The sequence below is a fragment of the Pipistrellus hanaki genome, assembly GCF_964339955.1.
Source record: "Pipistrellus hanaki genome assembly, chromosome: 15".
Lineage (NCBI taxonomy): Eukaryota > Metazoa > Chordata > Mammalia > Chiroptera > Vespertilionidae > Pipistrellus > Pipistrellus hanaki.
Window position 1 is genome coordinate 29080821 of NC_140517.1, and position 15439 is coordinate 29096259.

A 15439-nucleotide genomic window follows, 5' to 3' on the forward strand; every position below is an offset into this window, starting at 1 on the left:
AAACAGCCCTCAGCCCTTTACTCAGGCTGGTCATACCCCCATGGAGTAAGCGTTTCTGCTGGGGGACATGACCAGCCTGCAAACAGCCCTCAGCCCCTCACCCAGGCTGGCCAGGCACCCCCAGCTGGGACCCTCTCCCCATGAGGGCGTGGCCAGCCTGAAAACCACCACAGGCCCCTCGCCCAGGCTGACCCAAGGGAACCACCACCCTGATCTGGGACACCCTTCAAGGCAAACCAGCCGGCCCCCACCCATGCACCAGGCCTATATCTATACTAATAAAAACTAATATGCAATTAAACTGGGAGACCTTCCAGGAGACCTTCCAGATGTTCTTCTGGACAAAGCCATGTTGGCGGGGCAAGGTAGAGGTGGTTAGAGGCCAAGAAGGGAGGGCAGTTGTGCTTGATCAGGCTGGTGGGGGGGGGCATTAAGGGTGATCAGACCAACAGGGGGGGCAGTTGGGGGTGAGCAGGCCTGTGGGGAGGTCTGGTGGGGGTGAGCAGGCCAACGGGGTGGGGGGGTAGGTGGGGACGAGCAGGCTGGAAGGTATAGTGGATAGGGGCAATCAGGCAGGCAGGCAGGTGAGTGGTTATGAGCTAGCAGTCCCAAATTGCAAGAGGGATGTCGGACTGCCAATTTAGTCCTGATCCCTATAAACTGGCAGTAGGACATCCTTCGAGGGGTCCCAGATTCAAGAGGGTGCAGGCTGAGCTGAGGGACACCCTCCACCCCTGTGCATGAATTTTGTGCACTGGGCCACTATTATAATATATAATATATAATATACAAATATATAAAAAGAATAGTAATACCACAATCAAGTGTGTTTAGTCTAAGCATGCAAGGCTGGTTTCAATACTTGAAAATCAATGTAATCCACCATTTTAACCACCTAACAAAGAAAAACCACATACTCACTATAAATAAATAAAATTTTCAATTGATATAGAAAAAGCATTAGACAAAATTCAACTCTCAGCAAATTAGGCATAGAAGAGAACGTTTTAAGCTTATAAATCATAAGGCATCTACAAAAAATTTTTTAAAAATAATCATCATACTTAACTATGAACAATTAAACGTTTTCCCCTACCATTATGAAAACGATGTCCACTCTCATCACTTCTATTCAAAATTATACAGGAGATTCTAGTCAGGGTCATTAGACAAGAAAATAAAATAAAAGGCAATAATATTAGAAAGGAAGAAGTAAAACTATCTCTATTTATAAATGACATAATTTTATATCTGGAAAATTCTAAATAATCCACTGGAATACTATTAAAACAAATAAACATGTTTGCAGAATTATAAAGACACAAGATCAGTATACAAATTCAATTGCATTTTTATACTCTAACAACGAACAATAAAAAAAGAGAAAAAACAATTATAATTTATAATACCATCAAAAAAATACTTAGAAATTGAACTACATCACTGCTCCTGTGGACAGACTGGACATTCCAGCAGTGGAGCTGAGGAGACTGGGCGCCGCCATCTTGTGGCTATGGGGGCCACCATTTTGTCATGGAGTGATGGTTAATTTGCAAATTACTCTATTATTATATAGGATAGAGACCTGGTGCACAGGTGGTGGCCATCTGGTTTTCCCTGAATGGTATCCCAGATCAGGGTGGGGCAGCCTGGGTGAGGGGCTGATGGCCGTTTGCAGGCTGGCCACACCCCTTTCAAGGTAGGGGTCCCCGCTGGGGTGCCTGGCCAGCCTGGGTGAGGGACTGATGGCTGTTTACAGGCTGGCCACAGCCTCTTCAGGGTGCAGGCCCCCACTGGGTGCCTGGCCAGCCTGGGTGAGGGGTTGAGGGCTGTTTTAGACTGGCCACACTTCCAAGTGACCCAGGCTCCCTGCCCCTCCTTAAGCAGAGGCCAGGGCGGGTGGGAAGTTTGGCTTTCTCCATCTCTGGGGGCAACCTAAGCCTCCTGCTCCATCCAGCTCCATGGCTGTTGCCATCTTTGTTAGGTTAATTTGCATAGCCACTCCTGATTGGCTGGTGGGTAGCAGAGGGATAGTCAATTTGCATTATTTTCCCAATTTCTTAAGAATAAAATTTGTATTTTAACCAGCTCTAAAATTTTTCACAGCACCAGACTCCAAATAGGTACCTAAATTGACTCAGTTCACAGATTAACACCTATGTCTAATTCACCAATGTCAAATTAGTAATAAAAATAAAGAAAGCATGCCTCTGTTGCCATTTTAGGTCTTGCCACCAAAAAATTTGCCAGTTTTCCCGAAGGACAGCAGGTGGCATCTCAGAGACCCATCTATCCATTTACTGCAGGGTGACCTGCCTAGTTTAGCATTTAGCAATCAGACTTCTACTAGTAAATAGCAATAAACCCCATGCTGAGTAGGCAACAGATGAAAAAAAAAAAAAAGATGCCTTTTACGGCACTTCATGATAATGGCTTTATTGCCAAAAGCCATATTAGCAGAAGATGGAAGATTCAATTTATAGACTCTTCTGAATGTCTGTCTGTTCAACAACAGCCTGTTCATGCCCAAAAAGAGATTGGTGCCTGTGGAAAACCTATTGGAAGGACAACCCACAATGCTACTTGCTCTGCCAAGTGAACAAATTCGCATTCTTTTATTTTTCAAGCCAAAAGGGGACAAAGCCAACCAAATGGATTTGCACACCCCGCTCTAAACTTCAGAGTCACATTGGAACGCGGAGAATTGGAAGCACCCCACTCACTGTGATGATCTGAAAGTCACTTAAGACAATTCTGAGAAAAGCCAGAGAAACCTCCTTCCTTTTGAGACAACAAAAGCAGATGGAAAACTGCTAAAATGGCTCAAGTATGTGGCACTTTTACAACATTTATGTGGCTCTTGAAAAAAATCAGCTTTAATTGACTTTTTGCTTCCTATGCCCTAGTTCTGTCAAAACCTCTTCTGTTTTTTTAGGGACTTAAATCAGAGAGCAAACCATTCTAAATAGACCTTACCTTTAATGACTACGATTCAGAAATCATGTACTTCTCAGAAAAGAGGTCTTTAAAATTTAGTCAGTTATTATTTTGTAAATCCTAGTGAGAGCGGGAAAAGTACCAATATCCCAGCTTTTTATAGTAACTACTCCTTTGTTTTTCGTATGTGTGATTTTGATCACCAAGTGTGCTTCCCTAGTGTTTACCCTTTTAAAAAATATGACCCAAGCCGGTATGGCTCAGTGGATGGAGTGTCGGCCTGTGGACTCAAGGGTCCCAGGTTTGATTCCGGGCAAGGGTTGTGGGCTGACCCCCCAGTAAGGGGGCCTGCAGGAGGCAGCCGGTCAATGATTCTGTCTCATTATTGATGTTCCTATCTCTCTCTCCCTTCCTCTCTGAAATTAATAAAGATATTTTTAATGCAATATGTCTTCTAGGTCTTTTTTAATTTTACAGGTCCTTCTCCATCCCCTTCTCTTCATTGTAATTTATCTGTTAAAAAAAACTGGGACATTTGACCAGTAGAATTCTCGCAGCCTTGGCTTTGCTGATTGATACTCTTATGTAATTCAACATGTCCCTCTGTATTTCTGGATCTAGAGGCTGGGTGCGACCCAGGTGCAATCCCTTTGATAATACCATAGTTGATGTTGAGGTCTTTCATTCAGAGACACAGAGTCTGATTATCTCTCTTTTTGTGATGTGAGCAGCTGACAATGGGATATCTAAATCCATTAAAATTCTGATGTTCTAATTCTGTCTTTTGCTTTTTACTTATTAGTTGAAGTATTTTTATAAAAAGAGCTTTTTTATGGCATAAGTTTTAGTTAAAGAGAACAAAAAAAATGGTTGGTTTGATTGCTATTGGCCCAGATTACTAGAAAAGGCAGGATAAATGTTTGAATCATTCCCTTTATTTACCCATTTCAAGAAAATAAATTGGATCCCTACCATCCTTTGAAGATTTTTTAAAAATCATTATACACTCACTGGAAGCCTGGTACACAAAATTTGTGCACAGGGGCGGCAGGGGTGGGGAGGTGTGTCTCTCAGCCCAGGCTGCACCCTCTCCAATCTGGGACCCCTCGAGAGATGTCTGACTGCCCCTTTAGGCCCAATCCTACCAGGACTGCTGACTCCCAATTGCTCGCCTGCCTGCCTTCCTGATTGCCCCTAACTGCTTCTGCCTGCCAGCCTGATCACCCTCTAACAATTCCCCTGCCAGCCTAATTGATGCCTAACTGCTCACCTTCCAGCCTGTTTGCCCCTAACTGCCCTCCCCTGCAGGCACGATCACCCAGAACTGCCCTGCCCTACAGGCTTGATTGACCCCAACTGCTCTCCCTTGTAGGCCTGGTTCCCCACAACTGCTCTCCCCTGCTGGCCATCTTGTGGTGGCCATCTTGTGTCCACATGGAGTCAGTCATCTTTGACCACCTGGGGCAGCTATCTTGTGTGTTGGAGTGACAGTCAATTTGCATGGGTGGGGATCAGCTGGTTTGCCCTGAAGGGTGTCCTGGATCAGGGTGAAGGTTCCCTTGGGGTGTGGGGTGGCCTGGAGTGAGGAGCCTGTGGTGGTTTGCAGGTGCCAAGCCCCCCGGCGACCCCAGCAGAGGCCCTGGTATCTGGGATTTATTTATCATCTATAATTGAAACTTTGTAGCCTGGAGTGGAGGCAAAGGCAGGCCAGGGCTGCAGGAGCTTGGCTTCCTCCATCGCCAGGGGCAACCCAAGCCTCCTGCTCTCTTTGTGGCTGCAGCCATCTTGGTTGGGTTGATTTGCATACTCGCTCCTGATTGGTTGGTAGGTGTGGCTTGTGGGTTTAGCAGAGTGATGGTTAATTTGCATATTACTCTTTTTTTAAAAATATATTTTATTGATTTTGTACAGAGAGGAAGGGAGAGAGACAGAGAGCCAGAAACATCAATGAGAGAGAGTCATCGATCAGCTGCCTCTTGCACACCCCCCACTGGGGATATGCCCGCAACCAAGGTACATGCCCTTGACCGGAATCGAACCCGGGACCCTTCAGTCCCCAAGCCGACGCTCTATCCGTTGAGCCAAACCGGTCCCAGCTACTCTTTCATTAGATAAGATAGCTTTAGTTTTAAACATGCAGGGTGTCCTCCCAAAATGTGTACACACTTTACCAGCTGATTCCATTGCATTTTGAAAATGAAATGTATTTTAATAAGCACTGCCTTTATAATTAGTCAAAGTCTGTAGACATTTTTAAGAATATGTTCTTACTGATTTTTAGAGAGAGAGGAAGAGAGGAATAGAGACATAGAAACATCAATGACAGAGAAACGTCATCGATTGGCTACCTCCTGCACTTCCTCTCCCCCCCCCCCCCAACCCCACCCCGCCTGGGAATCGAGCCCAAAACCCAGGCATGTGCCCAGACCAGGAATCAAACCTCAATCTCTTAGTTCCTGGGTCAATGTTCAACCACTGAGCCACAGTGGCCAGGCAAAGTGTGTATACATTTTTTTAGACACCCTGTATTTTAATGTTCTGATCCATTACAAATAGTTCCTTTATTGTAGCTCAAATGGTTCTAAATTTTGCCAATAGAAGTCTTCAAATTAGCTCCTGGATAGACATAGAAAACATACTGATAGTTGCCTGAGGGACGGAGGAATTGGGGGGCTTGGTGAAAAAGTTGAAGGGATTAAGAAATACAAATTGGTAGTTACAAAAGAATCACAGGAATACAAAGTAGAACATAGGGAATATAATCAATAATATTGCAAAAACTATGTATTGTATTAGTTGGGGGAAAAACTTAGGAAAGTATATGATTGTCTAACCACTATGTTACACCTAAACTAATACAAAGTAATATTGAATGTAAACTGTAATTGAAATTTTTTTAAAGGAAGTATGTAAAAGAAATAATTAGCTCCTGAGTCCTTTTGGCATTACTGTATAGCCTCTAGTAGCTTCCTCACCATTTGGGATGGCAAGATGTTTCAATTCATCTTGTACATTTTCTGTTCCAGACCTGGAATCAGCCATTTCTCCAAGAGCCCTGGTTTCTTTTGATGGCAAATGATATAGTAAGGCTCTAATCTGGGCACTGGGGATTCTTACTGGTAGGCCTTTTCATTAATCAAAACTAGAAACATACATACATACACATACAAACATATATAATATTTTTTTAAAAATAAAATAGCTCAAAAGTTCATACTGATAACTCCTCATTTAACTCAAGACTGTTTTGTTTTGTTTGTAAACAAAACCTCTTCTGTAATACATCTATGCCTTGGCACCCTGTTCTCTAAAACATGAGATAATTGGAATATCGCATAATTATTCGTTTACTTCATCCCACATTATACACATAATGATCTCAGATCAACAATACTAATACTCCTACCACCAACTGATACTAAGAACAGTTTGAAAAACCAACCTTGCATATATTCTTTCCTTTGGCCCCTATTTTTTTTATGGTTGTGCTAAATTGACAGTGTCATAGCATATAGCCATTACATGCCATGCATTCTTTCTTTTACCCTCATTTAGCTATGATCTATAAATAATCAAATGTTTAAATGGTCACAAACAGTCCTTATGTCGGTGTCTTTCTAGTCATTGTGGTTGTCTGGAGCTTTCTCCAGTAGATTTCTCAAGAAGTGTTCATGGAAACATTTTCTGAGTTCTTGAAATTGATAACAGGAAACTTTACTTGAAGCTCAGTTTTCCTGGATATAAAATCTTTGGCTCATATTTTGTTTCCTTGAGTATCTTAAACATAATAATCTATTTATCTGACATTCCCTTATAATTCACTTGCTCTTCTTTCTTGGATAGTCAAAAGGAATTTTCATTTAAGTTCAGTTATTGGCGTTGGTAATTCTGGAATAATATCCAGTCTAGATCACTATTCTCAGTGACCTCCTTCATTACATCTTTTCAAATACTTTTTAATTTCAATAAAGTTTTCTAAAATTATAGCTTTCAACATGTGTTCTCTTCCCCTTGCTTTAGTCCTCCTCTTATTACTTATTTCTTGAACCATTTTTGCCTATCTTCAATATCTGTCAGTTCCTCTAGAACCGTGGTTGGAAAACGGCGGCTCTCGAGCCACATGTGGCTCTTTGGCCCCTTGAGTGTGGGCGAGTCTATTTTGAAGAAGTGGTGTTAGAAGAAGTTTAAGTTTAAAAAATTTGGCTCTCAAAAGAAATTTCAATCATTGTACTATTGATATTTGGCTACGTTGACTAATGAGTTTGCCGACCACTGCTCTAAAAATGTATTTATCTCTTCATTTATTTTTATTTTTTAATATTTCCCTCCTTTTAACTCTTTCAAGACATTATCTGTCATTTTGTTTGTGATTGCTGTCTTTCTAGTTTAGCCTTAATTTCTAAAATGATTTTTCCTTTTAAAAAGATTCCAACACCTTTTCTGTTTTTCTAATTTTGATTTGTTACTTTTCATGTCTTATATAATTTTCTGAGTGTGCTTCCTTTTATTTTGAAATAGAGGTTATAGTTTGGATATATTTTGTGATCATGTCTATGTGTGTTTTCATTGTCTGAAGGTATGTTATTCAACCATTTAATCTCCCTTTTAATATAATTATTTAGAATGAAATTTGACCTGAATTACTTGCTTATTTTTATGTGGCTTGGGTAGCTTTCCTCTATTTGTTGGTGGAGAAACGGAACCAGATGTTAACCAGCAGAATTATACTGGACCTCTGTTCAGCAACCTCAGTAGTTGAGTTCTGGCTAAGAAGGAATTCAGACCCAAGATTCAAATACAAGGAAAAGTTTATTTAGAAAGTCACTGAAGTAGAGGAAGGGAGCTGTGTAAGAAGTGAGCCTGCTGAGCTGTGTGGGCTCAGGAAACAAGTTAGAGAGGCAAAGAAGGGCCCCTGAAGCTTAGGAGAAAGAAAGCAAAGTACACTCAAGAAGAAGATTTGAGCAAGTGTGCTGTAGAAAGGACAGGAGCCACGTGGGTTCTTGCCTTGGGGGCTTTAACGGTGGGGATTTTAGGGAAGGTCTCAGGGAAAGATTCAGTAGAATATTCATCAGCTTTCCAGGTGTTCCCTTTCAGGGTCCTGGTCTCCACTGATTGGTGAGCAACAGGCAGGGGGTCATTAGTCAGCACAGCTGGTCCTCATGTCAGCCATGGCATCGCCTCCCCTGGCCTTGCTAGTCTTCTGAGCCTCGAGCTGAAACACGACTGAGACCTAGATGTTATCTCTAATTTGACCAAGACTCTGTCTCAGTGGTCAACCAACCCATGGCTCTGTTTCCAAGATCATTCAATGTGGATCAGAATATTACTGTCCTAAGGGATTAATGTTTATGTACTAGTAAGGGACTGGTCACACAAGTGATGGTGGGAAAGGGCATGTAATAAGAATAGAGCCACAGTTGTCTAATAATTATTCACTTATTAACTATAGAGAAGAAGTTTTCTTACAGACCCCAGGAAACTGGAGGATGAAACAAGATAAGGCGCCTCGATGGGTCCATTACTCAAAAGAAATACATTTTGAGAACAGACCTGTTAAAGAAAAACAAAACAAAACATTAAAACCTGTAAAGAATTTTGTGAGTTTATTTGAGCCAAACTGTCGACATATGCTGGGAAGCAGAACCTCAATAAATTGAGATAATGCTCTGAAGAATGGCGGGTTGCATTTCTATTTATACATTGCCATCAAATGAGGGACATAGGTGGATTACATGAAAACTGAATTTTGTGACGGATTAAGGAGTTGGGAGAAAGCAAAGTGGTGGGAAACCCCTGGGATTGGATAAAAAGTAAAATGCTGGATACATACTTAGGTGGCTACAGGAACAATCAACATGATAATGAAGACATTTGTGGTATCTGTCCTGGCGCCCACCACATCTGGTTGTGCCAAAAAGGCTCCAGAAAAAGGGAAGATACAAGTTATCCAGACATCTCACAGATGTTATTTAGAGGGGAAAAGGCAAATGGGCTCAGTAAAGAAGATCTAAGTTGATCTTTGTCAGGGAAAATATCGAACTAGGTCATGACTATCCACTAAAACCTGTTTGTAGTTAAATATGTAATTTTCAAACTATCCTTTGTGGTTATTTTAGGACTCTGAGTTTGCAAGACTGCCACACAGGCCTCCCCTGAGCTTGTGGCTCTTTTTGTCCACAGACCAAAGCCAGGACACACTTTGATTAGGTTGTTGTGCCCGGACCCTGACTCTGTCTGAGAGTTTCTCTCAGGAACGCTGACCATGCTCCAGGAACGGGCTGAGCTGTTTGTAACATCACAGATTAGGCACCTTGTCAGCGGACTTTGAGTTTCTGAAGGCCAGACTGCAGACCCTCCTCTCCTTTCCACGTTACACTTGCAGCTCGCAGCTGCACAGAGTTATCTTCTCCCTCGTCTGTATACAACCAGCCAACTGGTGAGGGGGTGGGAGGGGGGGGTGTCAGAGCAGAATTCCCAGGGTTACCTACTGCTCCCCCCACACTGCGGCATTATTGGAATAAATGCTCATATGTGATTCAACCCCGTCTCTGCTTAATTTGGCTCAAGGAGTGGCAGGCAGCCTTGGACCCTTTGTGTCTGGTTTCACAAAGGCTTGTGTGGGGTTGTATGAGGCTATTCTCTGGCCCCTGTTCCTCCTCTAAGGAGGTCCACCACATGACCAGCGCCTGCAGGAAGAATGGGCACCCTGGGGGCGAGCTGCTCATTGGCCCAGTTTTGCCCGTTGCTAGGCACCTGGGGCTTTCCACCTGGTGATCTTCCCTACCTGGCCTTTCATCCTTGCTCTGCTCCTCTGAACTGCCTACTACATATGGTTTTGGTTTTGCCATTTAGTACCTTATCTTTATATGTAAATTTAGAGATGTCAGAAAATTCTGCCACCACTACTGCCACCATCTTCTCAGAATCCCTTATTATTATGTGTATTTAATATGGTCTTTCAAACAGCTTATATGAACACCAGACACCAGGATGGGTCTACCTGATGCACTTGTGGTATCAACACAAGAAGTTGGGGTGAACCTAGAATCCTCAAAGATTCTTATAATTGGTACCTAAAAATTGTCCTGCCAATTTTAATAATAAAACTCAGTGTGTTTTTCATGCACATTTGCTTCAATACCTCTGTAAAAAACACACATTATTTTTCCTTTATGCCTTCATTCCACTGCCTGTATGTAAAGGGTAATTTTTCAAAATATTAAAAAGGTATAATTTCTATTCCCTTGTGGTCATTCTCCGCCAAATAAGCAAAGCCAGGATTGGCTGTAGCAGGGCAGGAACCAGTGGCAGAGCCGGAAACAGATGATTCCCTGTTCAGCTTTCCATCTCAAGCCTGGCCCCGGGAGGCCACAGAGAGAGTAGAAAGGCCCCTCCCATCTCCGACCCCGCAGTTCCTCTGATATATCCGTATTCCAAGCTGGGAAGACCAGTTCCCGAGGCAGAGGAGATTCAAACTGTGATGCGGGGAATTCCCACTGGAATGCTTTACCAGCCACTTTTACAGAGAGCAGCCTGAGGGGGCCTCCTTCTCCCACTCCCGATGTGAACTGCCCATTTGCACCGGTTTCTGCTTCCTGCAGAGCGCTCGGGAAGCCCTGCTGGGCCAACGCAGACCAGCCGAGCTCAGCTGCCCCTGACCTGGCCAAGCATACCAAGAGCAAACTTCCTGTTAGATGGTGTCAACCCCACGAACCAGGGAGGCTAGGCGCAGCTCCCATGGCAGGTAGAAAATGCCAGTAGACTGTCCTTTGGCATACAGCCAACCTCCCCCAAAATGGTGTCCAAACCCACTTTTTTCAGGAGCCTTGAATCAACAAAGCCATAACTCAATCTCTGTAGCCTAATGTAAGTGTTTCATATTCTTTCACTCTTGAATATCCACTTCAACCTGGAAGATATTCTCACAGTGTTTTTTTCCATCTTGCCCCTTGCTCGCTTATAATGAAGTATGATCTCTCTGACTCTAAGTCACTGAGGTCAGCGAGCGTGCCTTAGCCATCTCTACCCCCAGGATGTAGCACATGGAATTGCTAAGTGAATTATAGTTAAACTGAAGCGTGGTTAAGTTTTATTTTCCTAGTTTCAGAGATATCTGAGGTGTTGTTATCTTTTGGTAACTGCATCTTCAAGGTGTTAATTTTACCCTAGATTAGAAGTCACCAACAGGTGGTCTGTGGACCATTTGTGATCCATGAGGCCTGAAAGGTTGGCACCCGCTGCCCTAGATGGCAGGCTTCCTTCCAGGCTGGGTCCTCAGCTTGCTTCAACATTGCACCAAGTCATCATTGGGGTCGGGGTCAGGGTCAGGGTAGGGGTTGGGGTCAGGGGGGTTCATGCCAGGCTCTGTGTGTCCATCGACAAAACCCAACATCTGCTGAAACCGGTTTGGCTCAGTGGATAGAGCGTCGGCCTGCGGACTGAAGGGTCCCAGGTTCGATTCCGGTCAGGGGCATGTACCTTGGTTTCAGGCACATCCCTGGTGGGGGGTGTGCAAGAGGCAGCTGATTGATGATTCTCTCTTATCGATGTTTCTAACTCTCTATCCCTCTCTCTTCCTCTCTGTAAAAAATCAATAAAAATATATTTAAAAATAAAATAAAATAAAACCAACATCTTCTGGGTGCCAGACACCACTCTGTGCTCTTTACATGTTTTAACTCACTTCGTTCCCTAATAACCCTGTAAAGTGGGTACTACAATATTATGTCTCCCGAGCACAGGTGAGAAAACTAAGCCAGTCAACAACTTACTCCAGGTCCCACAGCCAGGAAATGCGATTTTATCTCTAGCATGTAAAGTATTCTTCGGCCGTTTCTCCCTGAGGGCTGAATGACGTATCTCCCAAAGCTCTGTGTGCTTCAGTTTAATGCTCCCTTGGTTCCCCCTAAACTTTGCATGGTTTCTGACACACCCACTTCCACAACATACCCCGTGTCCTTTTTGAGAAATTAGAGCCACAGGACAATAACGATGGTTCTTGCTGACCTGACCATGTGTCTGTCCCACTGCCCCCTCCCAGGTGGGCAGAGATGCTGAGCTTTCCTGGCTGCTAACAGCTGCTCCTACCACACCCCATGTGCAGAGCATGGTGCAAGATGCTCCGGGGGCTTGGAAAGAAGCCCTAAACCCATGAACGTACAAATACCACCAAACCCACAAATGAGATGCCAGCAGAGTTCAGGGAAGGGACAGAGCACTGTGAGTTGAGTTGGGAGGCTTTCCAGATCACAGTTAGACAGATGGAACAGACAGGAGATGGCATCTCAGGCTGGGAGACCATCTTTGGAAAGATGCAGAAGTGGGAACACAACTGCTGTTGTCATTCTGATTCTAGCTTGCTTCATTCCTTCTGAGGGGACAAACTGCTGGCAGAGACTGCCCCTAGCACTTGGAAAAATACTCAACAGTAGGGTTTAGATCAGGGCTTGACAAACTGGCTGTTTTTGTGAATGTAGTTTCCTTGAACACCAATCATTTACAGGCATTGTGGCTGCTTTACCACTACAACAGCAGAGCTGAGTGGTGTGTGAGACCAGATAGCCCACAAAACCTAAAATATTTACTATCTGGCCCTTCAAAGGAGAAGTTGGGCCAGGTGGCTCAGTTGACTGGGCATCCTCCTGAATACCAAAAGGTGTAGGCACATACCTAGGTTGTGACTTTGATCCCCATCTAGGGGGTATGCAGGAGACAACTGATAGATATTTCTCACATCAATGTTTTTCTCTCTCCTACTTCCTCTCTCACTAAAATCAATTTTTAAAATACTGTGTGTGTGTGTGTGTGTCTGTGTGTGTATGTCCTCAGATAAGGAGTTTTATAAAAGTTTGCTGACCCTCCTCTAAAATATCAACTCTCCAAAAGAAGAGCTAACAAAGCCAACTGACTGGGGCTATCAGTATACTAAATTATAAAACATTTATCTAAATCTTAAAAGAAATTCAAGATACCCAAGTTAATCACATTCTCCCTAAAATGTGCCCAAAAAATCATCTGAAAAAACTGATATTAGCGATTCCACTGGCACCACTTCCACATGTTCTGAAAGGGTGGGAGCACACGGTCACTGCGCACACTCTGTGGTTATGGGATGGAGGCTCCCAAAGAGTTTGGGATTTCTGTCACCAACTTCTCTTGTTCAGTCACAGCAACAAATGAAAAATAGTCAGAGGTCACCTGTGTGCTATTTGTTAAACATCTACACTAATAAAAGAGAAAAATGCTAATTGACCATACCTTCCCTATGCCCACAGCCAATCAGAGTGAGTATGCAAATTAACCCAACAAAGATAGCAGTTAATTTGCATACATAAGCGCTGATTGGCCTAGGGGCCCATAGGCCCTGAGCAGCAGGTGTCCCAGATTGCCCCTGGCCACTCGGAGCCTATGAGTGCAGGCACCAAGTGGCTGGGGGCGGGCGGGAACATCCCCGCATCACTATGGCCCTGCCTGCAGCCACTTGGGAATGCTCCAGCATCAAGCAGCAGTTTGGGTCCACGCCCCCAGCCTGGGGTCTCAGGCCGGCAGCAGCATCACCGGCACCCATGTGGTGATCCCTTCCCGGCCCAGCCTGGGTTCTCAGCCACTGAGTCACACCAGCCAGGCAGATATGGAGGAATCTTAAATGTTACTTTTTTAATATATATGTTATTGATGTTTTACAGAGAGGAAGGGAAAGGGATAGAGAGCCAGAAACATCTATGAGAGAGAAATATTGATCAGCTGCCTTCTGCACAGTCCCCACTGGGTATTTGCTCCCAACCAAGTTACATGGCCTTGTCTGGAATCAAACCTGGGACCCTTAAATCTGCAGGCCTTTGCTCCATCCACTGAGCCAAACCAGTTAGGGCTGTCCAATATGTTAAGGAAAAAACCCTATCTAATAAGAGGGAATATGCAGGGGAAGGCATTTGGGGGTGATCATGTTGTCAGGGGAAGGCAGTTAGGGACTATCAGGCTGGCAGAAGAGCAGTTAGACGTTGATCAGGCTGGCAGGGGAGTGGTTAGGGGGTGATCATGCTGACAGGCAGGTGAGCAGTTGGGAGCCAGCAGTCCAGGATTGTGAGAGTGATGTCCGACTGCCTGTTTAGGCCCGGCAGTTGAGCATCCCCTGAGGGATCCCAGATTTGAGAGAGTGCAGGTTGGGCTGAGGGACACCGGGTTGGAATTTCGTGCACCAGGTCTCTAGTGTATTTAATAAAATAAAACATACAGAATCCACAGATATGAAATAACTTTAAGTAAAAATTCCATTAAAATATTTTTCTAGGGATAAAAGTAACAAAATTAAAATACATTGACACTAAGGTCACTTACCAAAAATGTCAGTAGGCAAGACAATTCCCCATCTCCCAAAATGCTGACAAGAGGCTTCTGTGGGGTCTGTGGGTGTTCGGTATGTGCAGGCCCCGGGGGAAGGCATGACGGACACGGAGATGAGAGGCGGGGCAGAAAGCCTTAGAAGACAGCCTTGGTCAGAGCTAGGCCAGGAATGAGCGTGTGCCCGAGCGCTGGGCAGCTAACTCCTGAGGCTCAGCCTCTGTGAAGGACTCCTGCTAGAGGATCTCTAAGAGCTTTTCCATTTTGAGATTCCTGGAGATTCACAGCACATTAGAATATATTTGAGAACAAGGGAAAATGGATTAATTTAATGAACATAAAGGAAACCCTTTTCCAGCCTTTTGATTTTTTTAAGCAGTATTTAAATAGACTTTCTATACTTGAAATAATAAAATGACTTCATGTACGACCTAATATTATCTAGACTTCCAAGAAGCTTGATGTATTGGACCCTCCCGGATCAGAAAGGAAACTGTAGAGAAAGAGCAGGGAATAAACACAGGAGTCCCCTGAGAAGAGTAATGCAGTTAGGAAACAGCCCGTGGCCTCAGCAGCTGCGTGATCACCCGCTGGCGGGGCTCACTTTGAGCGAGCGGCACAGAAACAAGGAGCTGCACGCCTGCATTCCCTCCTCGCGCTCAGCAGCGGCGGTAATGAAGGCGGCCCTCCAGGGAAAATTAGAATGAGATTTGGGAAATGGCACCAAGCACATAATAAAAGAATAGGAAACATGTTAGAGAGGAGCTCAGTGTTACCAAAGGAGCAAAGACAATCGGGGGCAGGGGGCGGGGCGCGAAGACTGCCTCTTCCTTGGCTCGTCTCCTAACAGGGAAAAACAGTCAGACGCCAAAGAGCAATAGGAACTAAATTCCAGGGGCCAGGCAGGTGTATGTGAGGAAGGTAAGGAACCCTAGGGTGTTCAGAAAGAAAGCTGGGGAGCACGTATAGAAGAGCCTAGTACGCAGGGCCAGGAATCAGATCCGGGTGGTCAGAGATCTGAGTAGGGATGCCATTCAGGATGTGTTCTGCATTTACATGGTGTGTGATCGACCCCAGGGCCAGAGAGGAGCAGGCAGCTGAGCTGAGCACTGCCGGAGACAAGGGAGCCGCCTGTGTCCAGTGCTAGGCACTGAAAGGCAGG